Source organism: Nannospalax galili, unplaced genomic scaffold (genome assembly GCF_000622305.1).
Source record: "Nannospalax galili isolate Female #2095 unplaced genomic scaffold, S.galili_v1.0 scaffold173, whole genome shotgun sequence".
Classification (NCBI taxonomy): domain Eukaryota; kingdom Metazoa; phylum Chordata; class Mammalia; order Rodentia; family Spalacidae; genus Nannospalax; species Nannospalax galili.
Window position 1 is genome coordinate 1,690,501 of NW_008334442.1, and position 12,410 is coordinate 1,702,910.

General features: G+C 37.8%; 1 long non-coding RNA gene across 6 annotated transcripts in view; it reads left to right on the forward strand.

The window, feature by feature from the left end:
- Positions 1–12,410, forward strand: part of LOC103731026 — a 131,504-nt gene that overhangs the window by 41,004 nt on the left and 78,090 nt on the right. For 2 of the 6 annotated variants that reach the window (XR_607119.3, XR_003848892.1), the window contains exons 5-8: positions 5,567–5,605; positions 5,726–5,835; positions 6,289–6,403; positions 9,753–9,937. The exons of 3 other annotated variants lie outside the window; for them this stretch is intronic. This is a non-coding gene — a long non-coding RNA (uncharacterized LOC103731026). Of the gene's footprint in view, positions 1–5,566; positions 5,606–5,725; positions 5,836–6,288; positions 6,404–9,752; positions 9,938–12,410 lie in introns of those variants that run through there. One more of the 6 variants, XR_001872356.2, reaches the window with a different exon arrangement.

Genomic DNA, 12,410 nt, shown 5'->3' on the forward strand with positions numbered 1-12,410 from the left:
GAGATGCTCATAGTCCCTGGGAACTAATCGACCTAGGAGGGCAAGGAGCAAAAAGTGTTCTTTGTGTCCCTCTGACCCAATTAGTATAGATCTCAAGGTATGTCTGTTAAACATCCAAGAAGGTTAGTTTCACCATTATGGCATTTTTAATTACTGTGTGTCATGCAGATAAATCTTGGGTAATGACCAGTTGGTCTCAAATAAACCTTATGTAGAGATATATTTCTTGATCTGTTATGTATAATTTGTCAGTAGATTGTAGGAATAATATGGTTCCCATGATAGAGGGGTGAGACGATACAAGAGAGAAACAATGCCTAGCTAGTCACGAAAACCAGAGGGTGCCAGTGATTTTTTAAAAAACATTCAGAACAAGCCGATCACTTAGAAATTTATTAAGTTAATTGATATTCCTGAGTGCATTTAGAGTTATGGGGCATATTCTAGGAGCCAGTGAGCTGTACTTTTTTTTATTGCACATATATACTTGCCAAGAAAGCTCATAGGTGTTCTTGGAATTCTGTGACTCTGGTGTGTCTATAAATATGTTACTTTATTCTGTTTCCTATTTCTTTTTTTAAAAGCAGATTTGTTCTATCTTTTTTTTGTCTTATTGAGACAGGGTCTCCCTTTAGCCCCAGCTGGCCTGGAACTCACTCTGTAGACGAGGCTGGCCTCAAACTCACAGAGATCAGTCTGCTTCTGCCTCTGGAGTGCTGGGATTAAAAGCGAGTGCTGATTTGTTCTATAATGTATTACTATTGTTTTAAAGTTTCAGCTTATGGTATATTGCTAACTAAATTCTTCATTATTTTATTATAAAAGGAGCTTTTTCTTAGTAATTCTGTTTCTATTTAAATTTATCTTTTAAAATTTTAATTAAAAATTAATTGTATTTGTGTGTGTGTGTGTGTATGTGTGTGTGTGTATGTGTGTGTATAAGAAAACCTACCCAACTTGGACAGCAAAGAGGCCCAATGGGTAAAGACACTTGCTGTACAAGCCTGACAATCTGAGTTGGACCCTTGGAGCTCATTGGGGAAGGACAGAACTAGTCAGAACTAGTCTCCTCTGAAAGTTGTTCTCTGACCTTTGTGTATGCAGTGTGGCATGTACATGCCTGCACTTTCACACATACACACACACATCATACATGCATTCACCCACATAAATTTTAGAGCTTTCCCAATGTATTTATTTTCACATTATTTTATTTTTTTCCTCTTTCTTATTTATTTCTTGATTTATTCTTTTATATTGGTTGTAGCAATGCCATAGCTATGAGAAAGCATCAAAAACAAACAAAGAGAAAGTCTTAATCCTACAGCTTATCTCTAATGAGTCTCTCAGATTTCACAAAGGCTTTCTAAAAATCCCTTGCTCTGGGAACATGTTAACTTTTCCTAACATACTTTCTACTATGGATGCACCCTAACCAGCCTTTGTGAATGGTACTGCTTCCTAACATTGCAAATATACCTCCTATAGGAGCCCGTTGTCAAATCTATTTTCTGAAACTGATTGTTACTGGCTTTTGAGCAGTGACAGCATAAGACTGAGTTAGAGCCAGGTGTGGTGGCATACACCTTTGATCCCAGCACTCCAGAGGCAGAAGTAGGAGGATCTCTGTGAGTTCAAGGTCAGCCTGGTCTATATAGTGAATTCCGGGCCAGCTGGGGCTACAGGGAGATCCTGTCTCAAAAAGACAAAAAAAGAAGCACTCAATTCAGTCCCTAGCACTGTATAAAACCAGGCATGTAGGTGCAAGCCTATAAGCCTAGCACTAGAGAGGTGGGAGAAGGAAGATCAAAAGTTCAGGGTCATCTTCAGTCAGCTACCCAGAGTTTGAGGTCAGCCTTGCCTACATAAAAAAAAAAAAAAAAAAAAAAAAAAAAAAGAATTAGGGGATCTTTAAGTCATTCATCTAGGTTTTATTCCATCTGGATCCTGTTTAGCTCTTTTTTTGATGATCCATGCCCCGCCTGGTTTAGTCACAAGATGATCCATTAGGTCTGAAGTACTCCTAGTCCTTTTTTCTCTCTAATATAAGAATCTTGATACTGAATACTGATACCAAATCTTGATTTTGAAATGTGGAAAATGGGATTTATTTTTATTATTTCTTTTAATGTTAAGGAAGTCTTTATTTTGCTGGTTCTCATCCACCCTGGAAATTCTTCATTCTAGTTGAGTCAATACTATTCCATCTTAAGGAAGATCTGAGTGAGAAACAAGTAGAGTCATTATAGTAGGAAAACATTAGAGGATGCAGTAGAAAGCCTGGACTGACATAGTCACTGAGTTACTTATTAACCAAGTGACCTTGAATAACTCTGTTAATGTTTAATTGTTTTTAATCTCACAGAATTATAGTGAAATGTAGATATATTTTGAGCATGTTTTATAAACTAAAAAGGATATAGGTATCATTCTAAGTGATGCCACATTCTTTTACTTGTGTACTCAGTAAGTTGTTTTGAAAGGGTGTGCTTAGAGATTCGGTCATATTGCTTATGGTGAAATTTCACATTTTCTTCTTACTAGAGATGTATCCTAACCTTACTTAGTTTTACTTTTTTATTCTTTAATGAGAAGGATTACAATGTATATCTTACAGGGGACTGTAGAGATTAGAGTAGCTGATCTACATCAAGCATTCCCAGTAGTGCCCGGCCCATTTAACGAATGTTTCCTATTACCACCACCACCATCACTGTATTTAGATTAAAGAAGAAAGTGCTAGGGGATGGGGAGATGGCTCAGTGCTTATAAACACTGGCTGCTCTTGTAGAGGATCTGGCTTTGGTTCTCAGCACTCACATGGAGACTAACAGCCATCTTTAGCTCCAGTTCTAGGGGATCTGATGCCCTCTTTTAGCCTCTATGAGCATTTCACATACATAGTGTACATACATTACAAGCAGGTAAAATACTCATACACATAAAATAAAAATAAATAAATTAAAAAAGAAGGAAGTGCTTCTCCTAACTTAAAATGCCTATTTGCCATTTGTCAAGTGCCTGTCCTTTTGTGACATTCAAGGCAATTAATTTAATTTTCCTTAATGATGAATATATGCATATATTATATATGTGTGTATATATGTACACAAACAACCATATTGATCTCGACTTAAAACTCACATTGTCCATGTTTCAGATTGTAGATATTTTGATAAGTTGTGTGCATGTATCACTTTGGTGAATTTGATGTGCTGAGCACAGTGAGGAAATCAAATAATAAATGCATTTACTCATTATCACTCAATAAATAACCCTTTGAAATGTGATAACTTACTGTTTTATTTATTCTTTGTGTGTGGGTATCTATTGTATATGCATGTTCCTGTGAGTATGTGTATGTGTGTGTGCAGGTGCTCATGAACATGTGTGTGTGCAGGTGGAGGCTAGAGATTCACATCACATGCCTCCCTCGATTGCTTTCATCTGATTTTTTGAGAGTTTCTCACTGAAACCAAAGATCACAGATTTGCCTAGGCTGGCTGGCCAGTGAGCTCCACAGATCCTCCCGTCTCTGCCTCCCAGTCACTGGGATTGCAGGCTCATGCTTCCCTGCTCTTTTCTTTCTTTGGTCTTTTTGAGACAGGGTTTCCCTGTAGCTTCAACTGGCCTGGAGCTCACTACAGAGACCACACTGGCCTTGAACTCACAGAGATCCACCTGCCTCTGCCTCCAGAGTGCTGAGATTAAAGGCATGGGCCACCACTCCCTGCTCCATGCTTGACTTTTTATGTGGGTGCTGTAAATCCAAACTCAGGTCCTCCTGCTTGCATGGCAAATACTTTATTGACTGAACCATTTTCCCAGTCCCTGTTTTATTCTTTCTTAAGATAACTTTTCACAATTTAAAAAAGGAATCTGGCTATATTTGTGCTCATAGGCAGCTAACAACTGTCTGCAACTCCAGTTCCAGGGGATCCGACAGTGTCTTCTGTTCTCCATGGCATTGCATGACATGGGTGCTCTTACCTACATGAAGGCAATACACACATACACATAAAATAAAAACAATAAATAAAACATTAAAAAATCAATTACTTCACTTGGGAGGCAGAGGCAGGTGGATCTCTGTGAGTTCAAGGCCAGCCTGGTCTACATAATGAGTTCCAGGACAGCTGGGGCTACAGGGAGACCCTGTCTCAAAAAGACAAAAAAATCAATTAATTAATCCATTCTAAAGGAAGCACCAGAATGATCAAAGCTGTAGCCCGAGGGATCATCTCAGACACGCTGGACATATTGTATTCTACCAAGTCATTTTTCTGGTAGATACTTGATGCAAAGTCTGACTAAAAGACTCCAGTTTTGGAAACACAAATAGCTAAAATATTGTCCACTTTTTGTTGCATAGTGATAACTTAGATGTAGGGCAACGTAGCTGAAACTAACTTCTAATATTCAGATTAAAATAGTTACTTTTCCTCTCTTCCATGCAAGCTATGACTTATACCACTTGGAGTTCTACTATGATTGCTTTCGTATTTTATGTGTTACTACTTGGGTGAAGCACACAGCCTGGAAGTGAACTAAATGATTGATGATTGCTGCACCATCCAAGGCTGATTTCAACCAGTCCAAATATTGCAGTTTTGGCTTAATTACAATAGTCCAAGGCTCATGGTTTCTGTGACAACTCAAGGTCAGGTGACCTGGATATGTCTTGCCAGTCTGTTCCTGAGGAATAAATACACTGTTTGTAAACAGGGTGACTAAGCCTTCTTTCATGATCTCAAGTTTACAGAGCCTGAGACAGCTGGGTAAAGGGTCAAAGGTGAAAGGTAGCAAGCCGTTTGGGGTTTGCTCTTTTGTGGAGCCTTTGGCTGCCTTTCAGATTGAGGTCTTGGAAATAGTTCACACAAAGGCCTTCTGCCAACAGACTACTGACAATTTGCTTGGGCAGGATCCTGTTACAAATTTCCTTCACTTTATTTTTCTCTATGTGTTGGTGTCTAAAACTTACAGAAATGCAAGAAATATTGTAAGAATTAAGTATGTAACTGGAATAACTGAATCAACTCAGATATTACCTAAAATAAACCCAGAATCACTTTTCCTTTTAGAGAGTCCAGGAATTGGACTTATGATGATATATTCTTGCTTAATTGACAGTACCATATATTTAAAAAAAAGAGTAAATGCATTAGGGATGAACATTAAAAAGACTGTCAAAAATTTTTGGGTCAATTGTAGGCTTCTTACAGAGGAAGTAAGTTTGTGCTCACCAGAGGCAGACTAAACAGTCTACTGAGGTATTTTAATTAAGGAATTCATTTATTACTTTATGTTGTGACATTGACCTTTAAAATTTTGTGTGTTTATGAAGGAAGAAGGCAAAATTAGGATTTGTCATGATTTCTTGTCCTCCTTTAGATGTCTTTACTGCTGTTGTTTTCATTATTTAGGGTAGAGATTCATTTCAGGAATATGAAATAAAGTCAACATTAGGTTTTCCTTCTCCAAATTAGAGCCTTGCTTGAAGGGTCTGCTTCAGTTGCTTGGATATTATATTTGCCTTACTAGCTTGTTTTCTCTCTTCTCTTTGTAGATTTCTACAAAGCTGTAATGTCTATCTTGCTCAGTTTAGGTACGTTTTCACCCCTGGGAAATTGGTTAATAAAGATGTGTTGCACTGGAAATTCTGCTTTTTTTTTTTTGTTTTTTTTGTTTGTTATTTGTTGTTTTGTTCTGTATGTTTTGAGAGAAGGTAGCCCAGACTAACTAGGAAGTAGTGACCCCCTTGCCTCAAATTCTGTATGCTGGCAACACAGTGCGTGCGAGATCCCTCCTGACTGGACATCCCTAAAAGAAAAAAAGGTGAGGTGAAGGACAAAGTATGTAAAAGAACCATTCCCAAACACAAAATATGAGTCACTAACCACTGCAACCATCAATATGGTTCCAAGTTAAATGGAAAATAAGCACATTCCATTAGGAAATTTAGTTTACTTCTTAATATTCTTCTTTGGAATGTGAAAAATTACAAAGAATCACCAAGTTAAATGGAAAATAAGCACATTCCATTAGGAAATTTAGTTTACTTCTTAGGGTGGAACCAAAGCATGCAGTTTGGATCTTAACCAGTGAGACATTGCTTTTGTTACTTTGTGCTAGAGTGACAGCCTTGGGAGGGAGAGACTTTCCAATGTGTGTCATAAAGTCTTATTTCTCTTTTTCTCCTGGGACTATCACAAACTTATTTTGTCTTTCAAACAGAATTTTTTGAAAATATGTTAGTTCACAGGTGTTGTCTTTATATACTTTTCCTAGTAAACCCTGAAGGACAAAAATTTCCTTGATGTTTGGACAGTCATTTGGCATTCCTTTCTGTTTCTTGAGTTTTTGGCACTGAACACTACTGTAGCTGTGACATTGCTGTCATTTGGTAAGCAAGGCTCTCTTTTATTTGCTTTCCATTCTTTCACTTATTGTCTTTCAATTACAGTGTATTGTACAATTAGAAAATGGCATCTTTCCCAATAACATACTTAAAGCATTCTCGCAGGTATTTATTTCTTTTTCTTATGTTAAAGATCTGAAAGAAAAACTTGAAAACTATGTCAGGCATGGTGGCACATGCCTATAATCTCAACACTTGGGAGGCCGAGGTAGGCAGATCTCTGTAAAATAGACACCAAACTGGTCTACATAGTGAGTTCCAGGTCAACTTGGGATACAGGGAGACCCTGTATCAAAAACAAAAACAACACAACTGGAAAACTATACTGGAAAACTATATATCCTTAAAAAAAAGACAGGATAGTAACCTTGGTCAAGTCACCAAGCCTCTTTGAAGCTGCTCTCTTGTATAGTAAATGAAGAACTTGATTTTTCAAGTTTCTCCTAGCTCCAAACTACATGCATCTGGCTAAATATTCCCAGAACCATGGAACTCTGCTTTTTATCAAATCTAATCCTTTTGTTATTTTTCTCAGTGAATGAATGAAGTGTGAGTAAGAAAGTAAATCAAGACCTTGAGGTTTGAAATGGCTTGTGAGTGCATTTTAAGAAGGGCAGTTAGCACTGCACACTTTGTTCTCCTGTTTCTCTTCCTCCATATGAAGTTGGCTCCCATTGGTCCTGCTGTGACCTCCAATGTGAGGCAGAGATGAGGCTGCTGACTTAGTGAATGCATCCTAGCTACATCCCAAATGAGAGAAGCCAGATGATGGTTGGCAGAACTAGAAGCCCAGGGTGCTGGCTGTTAAATCTTCACTTTCTCCTAGGTTATGTGAGATGGCATTTGGCTTCTTCAGTATCAGCACAGGTAATTTTGGTGTCTCTCATACCTTTAATATAGCAGTGTTTTAGGACATTTTATATTCTTCTTTGTGTGTCATCCAGCAGTCATGACAACATTTTTCCCAACTATCATTTGTATAACTGAGAAATAAATAATCTTCAGTTTACTAATCCAGTCTAGCTAGTGTGTTCTTAGCTCTCTCTCTCCCTTTTCTCTTTTTCCTTCTCTCTGTTTCTCTCTCTCTCAAACACATACAGACACACAGTGTATTTTCTTCTTCACTGAATTTTATTTAGAATTGTACTGAGCCAGTAATAAGCATTGCCCTTCATGCTGTTCATTTTTATTAACGAGTATATTTTTTATGATAATGAATTAGTTATACCCACACTCTTTAAATTTATAAGCAAGCAGTATACAACACTGGAAAAATCATACTATTGAGTTACTCTTTTATTAATGGGCAATTAAAAAATACAAAACATAACATTTGTAACTATTATTACCACATCTGTTTATTGATGAATTATTGTGACATTTCCAAACACATAATTTTCATTGTTCTTTTGGTCAAATAAGTATAAAAATGACATTTTTTGGAGACATGGTCTCCCAACTGACCTGGAACTCACAGTGTAGACCAGGTTGACCTTGATCTTACAGAGATCCACCTGCCTGTGTGTCCCCAGTGCTGGAATTAAAGTTGTGTGCCATCATGCCTGACCCTAAAATTGCATTTTTAAAACTTGGAATATGTAGAAGCACTATTTTATACTACTACAGTGGGAACTACAGTCCCATTAAATGAATAAGAACATTAATTCAACAAATTTTATGTGATATACTTGTTTTGTTTGATTTCATTTAAATTTCAATGATTAATATATTTTTAGGGAAATTTCCAATAATTGGGTATTGTCAGTATGTGAAAATGAGTCTGTGGAGTTGATAACCCTTGTAAGTGAATTTGGCATTCTTCACAAAGAGCAGAATATGGAAATATTCATTAACAAAAGTATGGAGAGTAACCCAGACCAATCCAATTCTAAGCTTAGACAATGCAAAAATGGGCTGGTGAGATGGCTCAGTGGGTAAAGGCACTTATTGCCAAGCCTGACAACCTGAGCTCTGTTCCAGGTACACAAATGATGGAAAGAGAGAACTGACTTCTGCAAGTTGTCCCCTGACCTCCATGTGTGTGCATATGTTCACCCCCCACATAAGTACATGATTTAACAAAAAAGATGCAAAAGTAAGCAACTATGTTTGCCTATGAAAAAGCAAAATTTTGAACAATCTCTGTGGAAGCTATTATAATAACATGTATAAGTATAGTTTCCTTTGTGATAGGTAAAGTATTTTTTTTCTTTTTGATTTATATGATTTGCACGGTATTTACTAAGATCAATACATTACCATAAATGAGTAGTGAATGTGAATTTGCCTTTTTAAAATCTTATTATTCTTAACATTGAGACTCTACATATAGTAATGCACAATCTGTCTTTCTATAAATAGATAAGATTTAAAAACCTCCTCTAGGATAAATTTCAATTTGTACTGAGTCATCACGGATGAGTAATATTCCAGTTCTTTCTCTTAGTTTAAGCTTCTTAAATGTTATTTTGTCTGTTTTTCAAACACAGTATATTTTAAGTGTTAAGTTCAGCAAAATATATAGTAGCAGTTACTGCAGAGTCCTTTCTTACAAAAGATAGCACATTCCTTGCAATCAAGAAGTAGATGTTGAAATCTATTGTATGAGAATCACAAAAATTCAATTTAAGAAGAAGTGGATGTTGGAGCTGGGCATAATGGCTCATGCCTGTAATCCCAGCACTGAGGAGGCCAAGGCAGGAGGATACAGATTTGAGTCTATCCTGGACTGCATATCAAAACTGTATCTCAAAACAAAATGGAAAAAGCCCACCCAGCAAAAGGCTATTGTGTATACTTAGCACAGTTGAATATTTTCCTTTCTGTTAAACATTAAGGCATTTAGAATGGGAGGCAGTAGCCCCCAAATAAGCTATTGCCTAAAGAGCATTGTGTTAGAGGTTGTGATTTAGGAAATTCCAATACACATTTGTATGTACTTTAATGTTCTTTAATGGGGCTATGTATAGACTGGCAAATTATTACCAAAATGGGCAGTATAGAAATTGAAATTCAGAGCCCTCTCAATATGCTGCAGTGTGGGCAGGTTTTTGGTTTATCCTTATTTCCACACTTTTTTGCACACTAGTGCAGATGTATATCTTTATGCTTTTTACTTTAATGATTTATACAATAGCGTCATCTGATAAATTTACTTACTGTGTACAGATTTGGCCAAAAACACTAAGAGAGAAATCAAAATAAATGTGGGTCCTGGAAAGCATGTGAGCTGTAAATCTGTTACTCCTGTTAGTTCTTTGATGTGCCTGGGCCCAGTGCGGCTTCAGGGCTTAAAGATATGTGTTTATTCATGTTTTTTTTTTTTTTTTTTCAGTTCTGCTGATCAAGCTTAGGGCCCTCAAGCATGCTAGGTGAGCGCTCTGACCCTGCACTACATTCCTTCCCTATCTAGAAATGTGTTTTTAAAATAGGATGTGAAATTCAAGCCAATTATTCATCTGCTACCCAAGAAAAAGAATTTGTGATTGTAAGAGAGAATATGTCCATTTTCAACATGCTTTATAATCCTTATGTCTGGCTTTATCTATTTATCTATTTATTTACTGGGGTTTGAACTCAAAGCTTCGTGTATTCTAAACAAACACTCCAACATAGGATCACTCTTGCCCAGTTCCCATGTGCTGACTTTAGCTCCTAATCTCTGATAACTAGGACACTACAGTGATTAAAAAAAATTTTTTTTAGTAGTTTGGCAGTACTTGTTCATCTCTTTTAAATTTACTTTACCAGTTTTTGGTATAAGCCTGTGGCATATCACTGCCCAGATGTGTGTGAGTGTGTGTGTGTGTGTGCACGTGCGTGTGTGAATTCACCAGGTTGTGCATGGCAGAGGCTTTGCCTCTTACGCTGGGGACAGGGGAAGGTCTCTGTTATTTTCAGATTTTGGTCTTCGGAGGACTGATTCTCTGAAATGGACCTCCCACCTCCCCTGGGGGCCAGCTGTGGTCTCCACTCCACACATGGCGCCCATTGCCAGGCACCAAGAAGAAGGCACCACAGTATGCCTTCACCTATGCCCTAATTGAACTTTTAGAAGTTAAAAAAGGAAAGTAATGAAATAACTAAACTGAGATAATCCTCAAACCAAAATTAGATAATTATATCTCACAATGTAAATTTGAAATTCCATATGTCTACTAAAGTTTTTGAATATTGTTTACTGACAAAACTGTACTACCAAACTTCAACAATAATGTGAAATTTGTCTCTGTTCCTATATGAGTTTGCCATTCACTTTGTTTCCAAATTCTTAAACCTAAACAAAGTCTTCCAATGTATTCATGTTTCTTCTTAAAGAAAGCAATGGTAATAAAATATTTTAAAATAAAAAATCAAATATTAAACATATTTTTATTACATTTTATCTATTTATTGTGTATACATATTTGTTTGTTTATTATTATTATTTGGTCTTTTTGAAACAGAGTCTCCCTGTGGTCCCAGTTGGCCTGCAACTCACTATGTAGACTTGGCTGGCCTTGGACTCACAGAGGTTTGTCTGCCTTTGCCTCCCAAGAGCTGGGATTAAAGGTATGCACCACTATGCCCAGGAATTGATTGTATATTTGTGCATGTGTGTTGTGTGTGGTGCATGTGTGGCCATCAGACGACAAATTCAGGAGTTGGTTATCTCCTTCTACCATGTGGTTCCTGGAGATTCAGCTCAGGTCTGGCAGAAGTGTCTTTACCCGTTGAGCCATCTCACCAGCTGGTGTTTGTTTTTCTTTTTCTTTTCTGTATCTGAATTTTTGTGTATTTCATACAGAATGTCTTAAACAATTTTAATCATCTTTATACCCCTGTCCCCACCGGCACCCTCCCATAGCCCCTCCACTGGAATCCATATACTCTGTCATTCATGTTTAAAGCCCCGAGTCATTTGTGTCAATCAGTGTCCCCAGACGTTTCCCAGTTCAAATCCATCCACTGAGGTCTGTACAGCCTATCTAGAGTCTTTGTTTTAAGAAGATCGTCTCTTCCACACCTAGCATTAATCAATTGCCAATATTTCTTCAGCTAAGATTGGGGTCTGCTGTTCAGTTCCCCAGTTGTATGCTGGATTTTTTTCCTCCTGAGTTTGCATGGGATTTGTGTATGCTGACACCATTGCCATAGAATCATATGAGCAGGGTTCCAGGAGCTTGTTTCCATGTGATCATGCACCTCCTCCCTGGCTCTTACAATCTTTCCACCCCCTCTTCTGCAGTGGTCCCTGAGCCCTGGGTGGGTGAAGTTTAATATAATGGCCATTTTTGTTTATTCTTCTGAGAACTCTCAAGTGATGGTGGAGTGCCCATCCCCAAAATAGGGACATCTATAACACAACCCCTACATCCAAGGCTCAGGGAACACTGCAGAAGAGGGGGTCGAAAGATTGTAAGAGCCAGAGTACTGAAAAAGACTGCTGTGAGATAGTGTCTTCTGGACATGACAGGAGTGTTGCATGCATGAACTCCCAACAGTGTGGTTACCTGCATAAGAACATACCAGCCAACATTCCAGCATGGGTGGGGAAAGGGCACACAAGGTCCTACCTTTACTTGAAGAGCTACAGGTGATGGAAAGTTACTGAGGGAGGTCAGTTTTCTTCAGAGACAAGCCCTTGATAGGTTGCCCATGCCCAAGTGGTCAGCCTTATACCAAGGGTAATGGTAATGCTATTTGGACTAAGTTATATATATATAAAACATTCCAGCATGGGTGGGGAAAGGGCACACAAGGTCCTACCTTTACTTGAAGAGCTACAGGTGATGGAAAGTTACTGAGGGAGGTCAGTTTTCTTCAGAGACAAGCCCTTGATAGGTTGCCCATGCCCAAGTGGTCAGCCTTATACCAAGGGTAATGCAGGCAACATTAATGGGACTCAGTAGGTTATAATATAGAGAGGTACATATATAATGATAATAATTATAGAAGAAGACATGAATTTGAATGGGGATGCAGTGGAGGGGGGGAGGAAGAAAAAGGGAAA